The sequence below is a fragment of the Aedes aegypti genome, chromosome 1, assembly GCF_002204515.2.
Source record: "Aedes aegypti strain LVP_AGWG chromosome 1, AaegL5.0 Primary Assembly, whole genome shotgun sequence".
Lineage (NCBI taxonomy): Eukaryota > Metazoa > Arthropoda > Insecta > Diptera > Culicidae > Aedes > Aedes aegypti.
In genome coordinates, this window is record NC_035107.1 from 105362995 (window position 1) to 105380564 (window position 17570).

The following is a 17570-nucleotide window of genomic DNA, read 5'->3' on the forward strand; positions in this document are numbered from 1 at the left end:
ACAGTTTGCGAAATTTTCCGATTGTAGGCCCTCTTGATGGAGCGAGAACCAATCATTGGCCTTTTCGAGTGGGGGCCAATGAATGATTTGGAAAAAAAGCGGTTATTGGCCGTTTTGAAAACCGAGTTTATAACAGTAAGTTTTATGATTATGTTGACAATGTTTGCATAGTTTGTGGGTGTTGGAAGATGCTATCGAATGGTATCAAAACCCGATTTGTTTACAATTTGATCATTGGCCCTTTAGAACTGTTACGCGAGAAGTCATTATTTTTGTCTATAACACGACAAAAAGTCGAATTACACCCACAATTACGATTACTTGGGAGAAAGAGCAAACGATCTAGTGCATCCAGTAAATTTCCGAGCAACGATTCGCTATTTAATTTCAACCTTTCATCCATTGTTGATCATAAACATCAAACAAAAATGCGTTGTATTATGATTACACTCTTGATCCAATCTACTCAAAAAATGGGTAATTTACATAAAGATGTTGACTGCGCTAAAATGGGCATGATTGATTCAGATTCATAGCATACGTTCGATTATTTGGAGTAAGTTTGCTAATCAGTCGTTCACACAACCAGTTGCACAGTTAGTTAATTCTATTTAATTGAATTTAGTGCTCAGTAAGATAAGTTTGCGGTTACAGTCAACGCCGTACAGTTAATGAAGGAGTCAGTCAGTTGAGGTCAGTACGGTCTACGTTTTCCCCGGATACCGACACATCCGTACAGTAGAAAACAGACAAAATACTGAATTGTAAAAACCAATATTGTGTACCTTATTAACTTCAACTCAAATTAATTTAAAATAAATTACAGCTTTGTAGCTGCTAAGTCTGTAACTAGCAGAACGGTGTTTGTTCTGACGATCTGGAACATATCTACAAAGAATGTGATCCGAAGTTGGATGATTGTTGCCCGTCGGGTGTCGCAGATAACAGTATGGCAGATTCGTTAGATTTTAAATTACTCTTTTAAATGCAGTCTAAAAATTTTGCCCAACTCTACCTCTGTACATGTTCACAAAATACGAAATGATCATTGTTGCTTTGCCTTTGACACAACACCAAAGAACAATATTAAAATCTATCTTACTGCAAGGGGGTTCAAAATGATACTCTCTTATGAAGGATCTCTACATCCAACAAATCGTTTCTGTAGATCATTCAAATCTCTGAAACCAAAATTTCGAGCGCAAACAGGGGTTTAGTTTTGAACGAAAAATTAGAGTACAGTCACCCCACAGTTATGGATAGCACACAGATATGGATCAAAGCTGGCTGAAATGGAGAATATTTCTCGCGTAACATTACTAAAGGACCTATCTAACATTGAGAGGCTCTCTTTGTTTACTTTCTCTTTCATTAATAACTGAGTCACATTAACCTCATCTATTGCGTTTTTTGTATGAAACGCTAGTCAAGGAAATTGACTTTCGATCTATAGTGAAAAACTTCCCAAAATGTTTAGTGTTCCACTGTTATAATCGAAAGAGAACGAGAGAGGAGAGAATCTCTCATTTGTACATAGGTCCTTTAGTAATGTTACGCGAGATTTCATCAAATAGAGTTGCAATTACGCAGAACACATTTTATCTACATGAACCATAATTCTGTACAGCATTGCAATCAACCATAATATCTTCTAGCATATTTTTTCGTCCGTATGAAACAAAATGTTTTCCATATTCATAGAATCGTTGATTCATAATTGTGGGGCATTCAAACCCGTACCACAGTTATGAATCAACGATAAGACGATTCCGAAAGAAACGCCGAAATATATACTTTCAGTGCTTTTATAGTGTTCTGATCCATAATATGAGTCGATTTGATCCATAATAAGGACCTTCCTGTTCTACTGATCCACATCTGTGGGATGAACGACGTTGGGAATTTATATCGAAATCGACACTTTTCAGTAAATAATCGCGAATTTTGATGTGTATTCTCGAAAACGACTATATTCGGCATTGCCAGGCGGGTAATTTTGTTTTGTGCAAGGTCAACATGCTTTGTAATCATATTTTATTCTTTAAAATGACCCTTAGCTGATCCATAACTGTGGGGTGACTGTATCTCTCACTTATCGCACTCTATAACAATCGTGAACCACAACACATCATGAGAGTCTGTTAATCAACGCCTGATTTGATCGGGGGGCTAACAGTGAAAAAAAAACATCTAAGCAAGCTCCTAAGGGGTCATCCAAAAATGACGTCCATCATTTGGGGGGATCTAAGAAAGTGTGACAGTGCATCAGGTATTTGAAAAAGCGTGACAGAGGGGGGAAGGGGGGGTCTAGAAATCCCAAAATATGATGAACGTCATATTTGAATCGTCCCTAACCTGGGGGACACTATTGCTATATGATGTTCGGGGATTGTTATCTTGGCAGTAAAGTAATAGATGTTTTACTTTACTGGCATGATAAACGATCCCCGAACATAGTAAAGCGAGAAAAATTGATTTTTTCATTGCTCTCTCTTTGGGGCTCTCATTCGCTGCTTTTATTTATCAAGCTTGTTACAACTTGCGAAACATAGCCGATCATGGACCGATACAGATGCGATGTTTTTCTTCGCTTGCTTTGATCTTGCTTCGAAATCAAATGAGTACGAATTCTGCATTGCCTGGATTGAAACCAACATTTTCAAGCGCAAAACAATTTCGATCACGAATTTAGGGCTCAGGAAGCACTGTGCAGTGGCCGCGTGTGAGTGTTCAACCCCTCCCCTTTTACACTGCCGATTCCCTTGCCCACGAAAGCCCACAGCAAACGACGGTAACGTCAAAGATTTTTCCCTTTCAACAACGGATGATTGAATTCCTCCACAGTTTGGTACACTTCCGGCAGGCGGCCGATGCCTATCGTTCCGATACGCAGATTCTCCGCAAAACCGGTCCTCACTGTTGTTCTCCCGTTCAATGGCGGTGCACTCCAACTAGACCCCCTTAGCACCTCAATAAAACCACACACTCACCAATCCAAGGAGGCTCCCTTCCCGAGAAAGGAAAACTTAGTAGGCGAGAAAAAAAAAACCAACCGAACAAAAATCACACCGAATCCCACTCAAAAATCGGGCTGAACGCGATCCGTTCCGATTTTTTGGCTTCCGTTTCCACTTTCCACAAACTTTAAAACAAAAATACTCCGGAAAATGCCGAAAAACTCGCGAAATGAACGGATTTGTGTTCCTCGACTCGAGGTGAGCAAGTAGGCGCTGCTGCCAGGAGCTAACTACCGAAAGCTGGTCCAACAACAGCGACGAGGCGTTTCGAATGAGGAAAAATCAGCAAGCAGCAGAAGCAGAACACAGCGGATTTTGGTTTTGTTGGACGACGGATTTACTGCAAAAGGTTTCACGCACACACATACACTGGAAACAGACTGATGGCCGTTTTGTTTCAAAAAGAAACATCCGTCGTCGACGAAGCGGGATTGCACAACTACATCGCTAAACAGCAGTCGACTTTTTTGACAGTTCTAGCGTAACATTTGAAAAGGGCCTATCTGCAAAACGTAAACATTGAGAAATTCTCAATTGAAGATTCCGTACCATATTTATAATTCCTATTTTAAACCCATTCGCATTTTTACTAGTTTCATACCTGTGTTCGACACCCATTAAAGTCTGTTGCGTGGCCCATTATGTTTCTAATCTCAAATAACACAACAACTCGTAAACATTGTTGAATTCAAACATCATCGGCAGATAGGCCCTTTTATGAATCTTCAAACCAGTTAGGCCCTTTCAGTTAGGCCCTTTGATTGAACATGGTTTCAGTTAGGCCCTTTTATAATTTGCTAATTTTATTGATTTTTGAATTGGTTTGCATAAATCTTGAACAAAATTTAGCGATTATGTGAAAAAACACTATATAATAGCTAAATATTGGAAATTTTCGGTTGAAGATTCAGTACCATATTGATTATTCCTATTTCAAATCTATTCGCTTTTTACTAGTTTCATACTTGGGGAAGATCCATCGTTTTTCGGGATTTCTAGAACCCTTCTACCCCCTCTGTCACGCTTTTTCCAATACCCAATCCATGCACTGTCACATTTTCGTACATCCCCCCATTGGAGGAGGCCCCAATTGATGGACGTCATTTTCGGAAAACCCCTTGTGTTCGACACTTATAATGGTCTATTACGTGGCTCACAACGATTTGAATTTCAAATAGCACAATAACTTGTAAAAATAGTTCAATTCAAACATCATCCGCAGATAGGCCCTTTTACGAATTTTCAAACCAGTTAGGCCCTTTTTGAATTTGCTAATTTTATTGATTATTGAAGTGATTTGCATAATTCTTCGACAACATTTAATGATTATGTGAGAAAACAACACAATATTATACAAGCTAAATATTGGAAACTATTCTATACAAAATCAGCAACATAGTGATTATTGATATTTCAAACCAGTTCACTTTTTTTTACTAGTTTAATACTTGTGTTAGACACTCATTATGGTTTATTACGTGGCCCAGAACGTTAGTAATCTCAAATAGCATAACGACTCGTGAAAATGGTTGCATTCAAATATCATCAGCAGTTAGGCCATTAAATGAATCTTCAAACCAGTTAGGCCCTTTCAGTTAGGCCCTTCGATTGGACATGATTTCAGTTAGGCCCCTCCAGTTAGGCCCTTTTATTAAACATAGTTTCAGTTAGGCCCTTTTGGAATTTGTAGATTAAATTGTAGAATAAATTTTTTATTGCTGATTGAAGTGATTTTCATAGTTCTTAAATAAAATAAAGCGAGAGAAAAACAATGTAATAGCTAAATGTTGGATATTCTCGGTTAAAGGTTCAGTACCTAATTGATTATATCTATTTCAAACCCATTCACGTTTTTACTTGTTTTATACTTGAGAGCCTTCCTTAGCCGAGCAGTTTAAGTCCGCGGCTACAAAGCAAAGCCATTCTGAAGGTATCTGAGTTCCATTCCCGGTCGGTCCAGGTTTTTTCGTAATGGAAATTTCCTTTACTTTCCTGAATATAGAGTACCTTCGTACTTGTCACACGATATACGAATGCGAAAATGGCAACTTGTCAAAGAAAGCTCTCAGTTTATAACTGTGGAAGTACTCATTGAGCACAAAGCTTAGAAGCAGGCTATGTCCCAGAGAGGACGTAATGCCAAGAAGAAGTATAAGAAGAATTCTGGCAGGGCTGTTACAAAAACAAACGAATTTGTTTTTGTGAAAATCGCGACTTTTGGAACTCGATCCACAACTAGAGGCAGCAAATAAAAATTATTCAAATTTTTTAATGTAATTGATTTTTTTTTTCAGGATAAAAAATCAGTTTTTCAACTAACTTTGCATTAAGATTATGATAAAACTAGTAAAAAAGAGAATGGGCTTGAAATAGGAATCAATATAGTACTGAATCTTCAATAAAGAATTTTTGTTAATCAATGTTGATTTTCTCACATACCTAATCGATTGATTTTGTTCTAAAACTTTAAAAATCACTTCAATAATCAATAAAATTAACAAATTCCAAAAGGGCCTAACTGGAACTAAGTTTAATAAAAGGGCCTAACTGGAGGGGCCTAACTGAAACCATGTTCAAGCAAAGGGCCTAACTGAAAGGGCCTAACTGGTTTGCAGTCTCGTTAAAGGGCCTATCTGCCGATGATGTTTGAATTCAACCATTTTCACGAGTTGTTTTGTTATTTAAGATTTAAAACGTTATGGGCCACCTAGTAGACTATTATGAGTGTCGAACACAAGTATAAAACTAGTAAATAGGAGAAAGGGTTTGAAATATGAATAATCTATATAGCACTGAATCTTCAATAAAGAATTTTCAATATCCAATGTTGATTTTCTCACATAATCGATTGATTTTGTTCTAAAACTTTGAAAATCTATTCAAGAATCAAAAAAATTAACAAATTCCAAGAGGGCCTAACTGGAACTATGTTAAATAAAAGGGCCTAACTGGAGGGGCCTAACTGAAACCATGTTCAATTAAAGGGCCTAATTGAAAGGGCCTAACTGGTTTGAAGACTCGTAAAAGGGCCTATCTGCCGATGATGTTTGAATTCAACATTTTTTACTAGTTTTTATGTTATGTTAGATTTAAAACGTTACGTGGCCCAGTAATAGACTATGAGTGTCGAACAAAAGTTTAAAACTATTAGATAGCAATGACTTTAAAATAGTAACAATCAATATGTTACAGAATCTTCAATCGAGCATTTCTCAATTTTTACGTTATGCTGATAGACCCTTTTCAAATATTTCACTAGGTTCCATTATGTGAGAAAAACACTATACAATGGCTAAATATTGAAAAATATGGAGGAAAATTAAAAATGCACGGAAGGGCCAATCTGATTTTGATGGAAATTTTCAGTTAGGCCCTTTTATGACCAGTTAGGCCCTCTTTGTTTTATCATTTTCAGATAGGCCCTTTTAAATTTGAATAAAATTACCATTAATAATGCATTTTGCATGCCCGTAAGAGTATGTAGGAGTAATTTACGTAAAAAATGATACGAATAATGAATAATCAAGTTTGTTTACATTTTGCAGTTAGGCCCTTTTCAAATGTTACGCTAGAGTTTCGTGTGGTGTTTTGAATTTCGATCGAAGGGGCTGCTCAATGGGTTTTGGAAGACGGCATAGAAAATTTTCAATGAAATTCAACAAAATATATCTATTTGTTATTTTATTATTAATATAACACATATTTTAACTATCATTGTTCAAGATAATGGTATTTAACAAATCACATTGAAGTAATTTACAAGTTTTGCATTAGAATGTTAAATTTCCGCTAACAAAAAGCAAAAGTTCACGCCAATAGAACGTTCAAAAAAGCTACATGTTTACCTGAGACGAGACTCGCGAAGACGGTCTTCTTTTTCTGTGATTGCTGAGTTTTTTCTAGTTCCACTTTGTGTTTATACTAATTATGCGCATGCTGTTCAAAACCTCACATAAACTTCTCAGCAAAAAATGATTGAGTTTGCATCACATTGAATCATAAATAGCCGTTTGAGTGAAATTTCACGCCAGCAAACGTAGCAGACATTAGAAATAATTAATCTTCTGCTTAGATTTATCTGCAACTTTGGAAAAAACTGCTCCATCGACTGAGGTTTTTAATAATAGTTTACTTTGAACACAATACTTTTCACTTTTTCAGCCATAAAAACGGTGGGCTGCATTTGACGTTTCGTGAGAGGGGAATCTGGGCTGCATATGACGTTGATATTTTTTTCTCTTCGCGAGTCTCTCTCAGATGTTTACTAGCCCCTCGTTGGTTTCTGGATTCAGCAGCTTTTGGTTGGATTCTGCACATTCGCGTTCGGTAAAATGATGTTGGTCGACTTCTTTTTAGAATCGATTAACATGAAAATTTACACGGAGAACCGAAACAACTCAAAATTAAGTCTTTTTCACTCATCTTGACAGCTACAGTGGCTCAATTTCATTTTCGTACGGGGCACTGTTTTCATATCAAGTTGGTATAAAACTATTAAATGGTGCATGGACTTCGATATACTTTATCAATAATGAAGGTTATAGGTGTCATCTATTGTTTGGCAATGACAAACTTTATTCATTTGCTTATATCTTTGGAATAATGGAAAAGTATTGATTGACCCAATTCCATATTCGTACACCTAACAAAAAAGAAATATACAGCATTCAAAACTATTTTTTAATGGACTAGATGATTACTTAAGCTCTTCGTTGTGTTGTTCAGATGCAGTAGAATACATTTGGAAAATTCATAAGCGGACATATTTGAAACTTAAGTAAATTTAAGAAAAATACCAGTTTTTTCATGTTTTTTGCTAAAATATTCGGTAAGTCGAACAATAAATTGCATTTTTTTTCAACACCACTTCCTTAAGAATGGTAACTGCGAATATTGCACAAGTTTCAAAAAATTATAATCAGTTTTAGAGTAGCTAGGAGTGGATATCAACAACTTATACTTTTGAATCTTAGGTAATATAACATTTAGGGTAACCAATATATTTTGGACCTCTATATATTTTGGACCCCCTTGTCCATTTTCCTGCAAATTTTCCAGTTTAAATCGAAAGACCAATACAATCCGCATGTCATTTGGAAAGATAGGACCATTCCGCACTTGCATCAAGCGTTTTGTGCATGGAAAATGTGTTTATTTTATCTGACATTAATTTAATTTAATCGGTTCATCCATGCAACCGTTACAATACGTTACACACAGAAATTGAAGACTTCAGATTATTTTCAAATGTAAACAAAAACTTTTATCTAATTTCTGAACTAAAAGCGTAGATTTTTTTCGCTTTTCCATTGTCAATCGATTGATTAGACTATGGGCAAGCATATTATGCAACCAGTGCCGTGGACTTTGACGCCAAACGATAAAAAAATGCCGGGGTCCAAAATATATTCTTTGAGGGTCCAAAATGTATTGGTGTGTCCAAAATAATGAAAAACAGTGCATCACAATTCAATTATTTTCGACGTCTTTTGGATCCTACATGACCGTATGGGCATTTTTATCTCGTAGAGGAAGTGTTTCTCTACATTTTGGTATGTTCGTTGACTTGGTTACGCTGTGCAATTAATTAATTGGGACAAAAATATTAAATCATTTCCTTAGGGGGTCCAAAATACGACCGTTACCCTATAACAAATCCAAAACCAAAAATTTTAGTCAATTTCTTTATGTTTGGCTCATAAATATTTATACATAATCCATAGTTAATGTTCTTATCAAAACATTGCGTAATTATCATTTTTAATTTACATTTTACTACCAAACATGATAATAGAGATTTATAGAATAAATATTATTACCATAACCGCAACACAAACGTTTTTTAAAATGATGAAAACAACAGGATATATTGTATTAAATAGTATATCAATACTCTCTGCTCATTCAAGTTATTTTGTATTTTTCTTATGAAATCAATAAATTGCAAAATAAGGTGCTATTTTGAATATAATTTGAATATTACTTCAAAGATAATTGAATATTACGATGACATCAATTATGTGGAGGTATGTACAGCGTAGTTTAGGGTACTTTATTGTAAAACGAAGTTCGTAGTTCAAATTATTTTTACAGACAAATAGACCATTTCCGTCAGATCCAACCCCAAGTTTTTGTATTTTTCTTCGAAAGGCAATCATTTTTAATGAATGTTAACGCTGTCAGATTTTGTTCATATGCACTCCTGATTTTCTTACAAATTTTTGAAAACATGGATACTCACCATATTTTGAAAAATAATTCGAGATGCGGCACAGTTTGTTCAACCCTATGGGAATCAGCGTGGTGATTTTGCAACAGTTTTTCGATTCCACCCCTGCATTGGGATGCTTTTTAACATTTGGAAACGTCAAATCAGGTGCGCGCTCAAACTGACCGTGATCCCGGTCAGGTCGCCCCAAACAGGAGCGCCAACGAAACTAACTTGAAAGTACTCAAACAAACGTTTTTAAACCAGGTTGGAACTGGCGCAACCCGTTCTGAATCACAGTTTCAACTCCAACCCGATTCAGGTCTTTCATTAGGAAAATATATTTTTCTTCACAGATTCAAAATTCAAAACCACCCCCTAACAAAGAATCTTTCATCCACCCAACAGTTACGGTACCGCTAGTTCTATTGGAGGCTATTTTTTACTATTCATGCCGACAAATGCCGAAATCTATCTGTTGGCTGTTGATCCGGAAGATTTCCGCCTTGAGGCAGCAACAGCCGCGCAAGGAAATTTTGAGCGGCTGTTGCTGCCTCTAGGCGGGAATCTTCCGGCTTATTCAATCCTCGTCGGCACAAAACAGAAATCAGGCATCTGTCAACCACAATCCTTGCGTTACAGAACCGTGTAGTGTTCGTCGGGTGCGGTCATAACCGGCCGAAGCGGTGAAGGTGGTTTCCGCGGTGATAACACAGACTTCAAGAACCGTGAAGGAAGGAGGGAGCGAAACCAGCGGAGCCTATTATGATGAATGAAAACATAAACAAAAATCATCTGGTCATACCAGCTGATCTTAAATTCACCACAAAGTGGTGGCAAAACCATAGGGGAAAAAGGGGTCTGCATTTTTTCGAAGTGAAACAAATTGTAGGGGACCGAGGGGTGAACTAACGTGCCGCAAGTTTTCCATTGTTTTCTAATAGTTAAAGGCTCCAAAACATATCGGTTCCTTAGGAAAGTTTGTTCAGTAAATTGACAGAAAGCATATAAGCACATAACATAAGTGGAACTCGAGCTCAAAAAGTGGCACCCACTTTAATATTTGCATGCTGGTATAAGGACATCGGAATGTCAAAAGTGTTATACCACCAATACATCAATCGACATTGCACATTGGGCCAGACCGCAAAATTAGGAGAAATAAAAATTTGATTATGAAGATGATTTTTTAAAACAAAACTGTCTTCGGCAAAAATGTTACATATGATGAGGACTACATTTTGACATTCAGTGACATTAGGGTGGTCCAACAAAACACGGAAATATTTTTTTCAACTTTTATGCATTTCAAGCTAGTGCTTTGAACTATTTTATAAAGTTGTTCTCTGTTAAATTTTGAACAACTTTGCCCAAGACGCCAACCTTGTAAGTCTACTATGGCCCTTGCTATGGCGCTTTCAATGTTGCAGAGTAGGGTTGTCCATGAAAAATTGATATTTTTCCCATAACTTTTTTACTTCAAATTCCATCAAAACTACGTCTTCTACAAAGTTTTAGAACTAGTTGAAACGCGCATTTTGGTGAAAGAGTTAAGTGATTCTATTCATTTGTTTATGAAATATGATCAGTTTTATTTAAAAAAATCATATTTTTCAAACGTCAATATCGACAATTACGGGGATCCAATTTGCACAGGATCTGAAAGGTATAACTTAGAGGTTCAAATGGTATATTGTATTACTGGAGAATATTGGAGGATTTACCGTATAATTTTGATGAGAAAATGAACATATAATTCGATAAACGCATTGTACGCCGACCAAGTGTTCATCACTCGCCCACGCAAGAGCAAGCGACACGATCAATAGATCAAACACTTTTAACAATCCGCAACGCTTTTTCATTTCACTACTCGACCGACGCGCGATATGTTTGATTCTGCCTTCATCGCCCGCCCCCGAAGGGACAAGCGTCAAGATCGAAGGATCAAACAAAATTCAATTTTGATGAGAAAACGAACATATTTTAGGCGGCATCCACAAATTACGTAACGCTCTAGAGGGGGGGGGAGTAGGCTACAGCGTTACAGCTCATACAAAAATTTGAAATTTTTCATACAAAAAGCATTACGGAGGAGGGGGGGCAAGAATTTCCAATTTTAGCGTTACGTAATAAATGGATGCCGCCTTACGGAAAGTTCATGATTTTAGCTGAAATATTGTTGAGTGCTGACAAAAACAAAGTCAAAACCATCGGAAATCTTCTAAATCGAATATATGTGTTTATATTTTTCTTTTATAAATACATATAAATTTATAAATACGAAATAATCAGAATACATATCTCTGACATAACGACATACTATGAAATGGCATTTACAAGCATTTACGCATGTTGTTCAATGAAGCTGAACGTTTGTTCTCTGTAATGTAAACTGATCAAAGCTCAAGCACATGCTTATCAATTACAAAGTAATTTTTTATACAAAACCAAAAAGCATTGCAATTTCACAGTCTATTTTTTTTATTAAATTTGATCACTTTCAACCATACACAGCCTATTCATTGGAAATGTACAACGAATCAAAACGTTTTCATTGATGATTAAAAATGAGGGATTATATTTCGAACACACGGATTTTGTATTTTGGTTTCGCGCATAACTCAGTAGCCTGACCACTTAGAAAGATGACGTCTTCGGCAAAGTTGCTCAGTATCACAAGGGCTAACATTATTTGAGCCGAAAGTTTCGAAATTTTTCCAAAATTGCGAAACTTTCGGCTCAAATATTGTTAGCCCTTGTGATACTGAGCAACTTTGCCGAAGACGCCATCTTTCTAAGTGGTCAGGTTACTGAGCTATGCGCAAAACAAAAATTCTTTGCTCACTAGCGCCGCCAAGTTGCAAAATTTCGAAACTTTCGGCTCAAATAATGTTAGCCCTTGTGATACTGAGCAACTTTGCCGAAGACGCCATCTTTCTAAGTGGTCAGGTTACTGAGCTCTGCGCGAAACAAAAATTCTTTGCTCACTAGCGCTGCCTAGAGGCGAAATTTCGAAACTTTCGGCTCAAATAATGTTAGCCCTTGTGATACTGAGCAACTTTGCCGAAGACACCATCTTTCTAAGTGGTCAGGCTACTGAGCTATGCGCGAAACAAAAATTCTTTGCTCACTAGCGCCGCCTAGTGGCAAAATTTCGAAACTTTCGGCTCAAATAATGTTAGCCCTTGTGATACTGATCAACTTTCCCGAAGACGCCATCTTTCTAAGTGGTCGGGCTACTGAGCTATGCGCCAAACAAAAAATCCATGCCCACTAGCGCCGCCTGGTGGCGTAATTCCGTATCAGAACGACCACCGCATGTCAGCCCTTGAGCTACTGAACAACTCTTCCGAAGACACCAAAATTCTAAAACATCAGGATCTAGAGATATCATATGTTACAAAATTTTGCATTCATATCCCTCATGGTTCATATAGTGCAAATCAGAAAAAGCGCCCCTACCGGCCAAGTTCTCAACTAAAAGGATGATCCTCAGCTCCTAAAGGTAGATCGTACTTAGCACTGAAACTTCGCCGAAGACAGTACTGTGCTATCTTTTTTGGCATACGAGATGTTCAACAACACCCCCAAAGTGATGAAATCCCATAAGCCCTGAGTCTCCTATAACGCAGATTCCTATTACGCCCCCAACCATGTGTCTAATAGGAGACCTGACTGTATATGAATAGGATTTATTCGTGCTGTTCGGAATATGCGGCAAAATAATCACAGTGATTGACAATGGAAACAAAATATTATTCAATACTTTTAAGAAAAACTTACAATAAAAGGAGATATATTAATATTTTTTTCGCCAATTCAGGCTGATTTTTGCCTATTAGTTGCATTTCAAGTCAGCCTAAGCCGCAAGTGTGAATCTAAACATTATATAAATAAGTATACTATGCTAAAACATATTCAGTTTGAAAGTTTTCAACCACACTATGTTTAGAACTTTACAGTAATGTTCAACACGCAGAGAATTGACAGCTATTCAAAATAATAAATATTTTTGTTGTTTTCAATAAGTGTTTTCGATTTGTTGTAATAAAAAACATTGTTGAAACAACAATGAATTTTATCAGAACAATCCAGCTTTTTACGCTAGCTATAAAACAACGGGGGGTGATTTGACTTTGACATTTCTTGGCTATCAATTTTATAGTTTAGTCTTAGTAGGCGATAATTGTAGATTGTTGATTGAAATGTCGATAGTTTTCACTGGATTTGTTTTGCTGCTGCGGTTTTTCTGTGCATATTGCAATGCCTACTCCATTTCACACAAAACTTTATTGAATGAAAATGGTCATAACTCATAAACGAATGAATATAATCACTTAATTATTTCACCAAAATACGCGTTTCAACTAGTTCTAAATCTTTGTAGAGGACGTAATTTTGATAGAATTTAAAATAAAAAAGATATGGGCAAAATATCAATTTTTCATGGACTACCCTTCCCTGCATCATTGAAAACTCCATAGGAAGCTTTCAGTAGGGAGGGTACAGTAGACTTACAAAATTAGCGTCTTGGGCAAAGTTGTTCAAAATTAAACAAAGATCAACTTTATAGAAGCGTTAAATTGCAAAGTATAAAAGTTGCAAAAATATTTCCATATTTTGTTGGACCACCCTAATGTCACTTAATGTCAAAATGTAGTCCTCATCATATGTAACATTTTTGCATAAGTGTTCTAAAATATCATCTTCATAATCAAAATATTTTTTTTTCATCTAATTTTGCGGTCTGGCCCAATGTGGCATTGTATTGAAATGAACCAAAGATAACATATATCCAGAGTGGCAACGAAGGGAATGAAAATAACTATTTATGGTTCAACTTTAGAATGAGCTTTACACCCCTCGTATTCGAGATAATTTAGTCAATGTATTAGATATCTATGTTGTTATGCTAGAATTATATTCTTTAGGTGAATGAATGGAAGGATTTTCGAAAGCAAAAGCTTTTTCACGTTACGAAACAGGAAGTTTTTTGATAGGAAATAATATTTTCGAAACGATCACATTCTGTGGTTATGAAACATGAATATTATATAGTATGGCAGAAAAAAATACATTTTATGAAAAAATAAATATGTTTTATCTTCAGACATTGCTTTTCAACGTTGTCGACCATTTCCCGATCTTAATGTCTGTAATCTTCGCAGCAACTGGTCTACTGATCGAATCATATGTTTTTTGTTTACTCTTGGTAATGACAGTTCGATGTCTTCTATACTAGATATACCACTTGTCAGCAGCTGGAAGTGGGTACAACTTTTCAACTCGCTTTCCCTTCGGAGTTCCACATATGTTATGTGATATAAGCCAATAAAAAATTTTCACGGAAATGGTCTATTCAAAATTAACATTTACCTGTTGTTTAGAATGAAAATTTGGTTTACATTGATTAAAAATATCATTTTAGAAGGGTTTTGAACTTATGGCACAACAATTTTCTGAACTCAAAAAGGGATAAAAACTGTTTATGATTTCTGTAAACTGTATATATTTCAACTAAATTTCTATCAGAGCTTACGAGTATAATCTATAGATTGGATCCAATGACAAAAATAAACGTTATTGTTCGAATTATAGGATTTTATAGCAAAAATCATTGGAAAACTGCCATTTCTCATAATTTTACCTAAATTTCATATTGTAATTTTCACGAATGATTAGACTTTCATGACGAAATTGAGAAGCTGCCAATAATGTACTCATGGTACATTTTCAAACACCATCGACCTTTCATCCTTGATTTTAGTCACTACCAGCTGGTTCTGACACGAAAACACGATCAGCTGGAACATGAGAACAATGACGATGACTGTAAACATCGGAGGACCAGCTGGTGAATGTAGAACAAAGAAAAAATGGTAAACATCGAGCCGGCCGGAGAAAACTGTCATGAACATCAGGATAATTGCATGGGCGGCGGTGATCGTAAAGGGGCAGCGAAATCGATGGCGAAATCTGAGAAAGACGAAATTTAGATCACTAAAGTCTAAGTGGTGAAAAAAATCGCAATACATGTCCACTAATAAATTGTCCAAATGTATTTCACTACATCTGATCATCATAATAAAACACTTCAGTAATCAAATAGAGCTTCTAAATTAAACGTTGGGCGTTTGAATTTTGGTAGGTGTACGAATATGGAATTGGGTGAATATTAGACATCAATTCAATACTTTTCTATTAATCCAAAGATGAATGTAAATGGAAACATTTTGTGATTGGCAAACAATAGATGACACCTATTACCTTCAATGTGGATAAAGTATTTGTAGCTCAATACTTCATTTAATAGTTTTTTACTAACTTGATGTGGAAACAGTATCCTGTACGAATATGAAATTGGGCCACTGTAAGTGAAATGATTCAAAATTGAGTTATTTCCGAAGTATTCAAATTTGAGTCATTCCACGAATACACCGAATTGAGTGATTTTGAACTGTATGGCAATTAGTATATTTTGGATTAAAACTACCCAATACAAAGTGTTTAGAAAAAGCTGATTTCGTTAAAAAAAAGGAATGTTTTATATTATTGATTGACTTTATTTGACTTCATTGAACAAACTAATAGTGTTTTATTAAATGCAATATAGGATAAATAACAAGTTCACTAATTTTTAATTTAATGGATGTTTTGGACTCTGTTGCCCGAATCTCCGCTGTACCACCCGGATAAAAACGTATCATTCAGTGAATGGAATAAACCATTAATGTACAATATAACGTATTGGATACAATACAGCGTATTGTAATTTAATGTCGAAGCAACATTATTCTTATTTGGATATACAATTCAAAAACAATATAATATATTGTAACAGAACACTGTATTGTTTTTAATTGGTTTTATACCTTACAATTTTGGCCAAATTCCTATTTTTGCGTAAAACAACTCTTGCTTTTTTCTATGTAGCTTTGCTGAAAGAAGTAAACAAAACAAGTTCAGAAAGCAAGAAATGTTGGGTGAAAAATATTCAAAACGTAAAAATAAGTAGTTTTTAGAAGTCACTTGACATAGGCAAATTTAATGCGCCCCCATCATAGAGGTCGCTAGGGAAGAAGGAGAGAAATGTCATTTAAAATGTTTGTTTACGTGAAAACATCAATTTTTTGATCCAAAAATTAGCTCACACTCAATTAATTATTGAACTATTTTCCATTGGCATAATTATTTTGACCCTTCATTCTTGCGATACGCGTCATTTCACAATAAATTTAACCACTAACAAAGAATCCGGAAGTTTATAACCTATGTAGCCAAACACCAATTTTTCAATTTTATCCCACTAATCGTACATGAGCACTGACCGGATCTGTACATATTCGAAGGAAAAAAAGTTTATCATGTTTTTCAATGCTCTCTGATCGTCCACAAATCAACTATTCTGAGAAAAGGTGTAATATGTTTGCTCCTTCCTATGCTGCACACGGTGCGTTCTTAATCCAACCTCTTTTATGCCGGTTCTCCTACTATCCACCAGATGTCGGAGTGATTGTTAGCTTTGAAAATATTAGCCTATTAGCTGTAACGACGAATGCAACCATGATAAATATCTTTACTTCTATAAAATTAAAATTATCTTGCTACTTTTGGCACGAAGTTGGGGGACAATCCATACAAAATACAAATTCTATACTTTTGACCACTAATAGAAATACAGTTCGTTGAATTGTTTTAGTATTGTACAACAATACACGAATTGCCAATCAAGACAATACATGAACAATATATCGTATTGTATTTTCAAAATGCATGTATGAGAAAATATCTAGATTTGTATTGTTACGATACTTAACCAACCATACATTATATTGCAAAAGTCTCATATACCATACATTGAACTGTTTAAAACAATATATTGTACTGTAATTGTATTGTCATTTCACAATATACTGTATTGTATTTCCAATATATTGAATGGTACTGTTCCAATACGTTATATTGTGTTTGTATTGTATTATTTAACTAGTGCACTAGTTGAACGTATTATTAGTACTTTGCAACTTTTGAGAACACTGTATGCCGATTAGAGATGGGTTTGACCTCATACAATTGATTTCTGTTCATTAAAGTACCTGTAAAACATACATTTCTCTACAGTTTTTGTTATAAGAAATTCTTAATACCGGTTACCCCCGTTGGTTTGACCACATTTAATCTGAACACTTTTTAATTTGTACCCCGCTAATTTGCACATCGTTCAGATTAAAAATGGTTCAAACGTCATTTAGCTCATGGAACGGAGTAAAGTGGAATGGAACGCTGTGGAACGGAACGCAGAATCAAAACAAAACAGTGAGAGAGGTGACCAGAAACACGTT

General features: G+C 35.6%; 1 protein-coding gene across 7 annotated transcripts in view; it reads right to left on the minus strand.

The window, feature by feature from the left end:
* LOC5564400 (kinesin-like protein Klp10A) overlaps positions 1-3360 on the minus strand; it is a 143814-nt gene extending 140454 nt beyond the window's left edge. For 3 of the 7 annotated variants that reach the window (XM_021844455.1, XM_021844446.1, XM_021844463.1), the window contains exon 1: positions 2991-3360. The gene's annotated coding sequence lies outside the window, so the exon portion shown is untranslated. The remainder of the gene's footprint in view (positions 1-2990) is intronic. The other 4 variants (XM_021844472.1, XM_021844470.1, XM_021844499.1 and 1 more) reach the window with 3 other exon arrangements.
* Positions 3361-17570: the final 14210 nt, after the last annotated feature.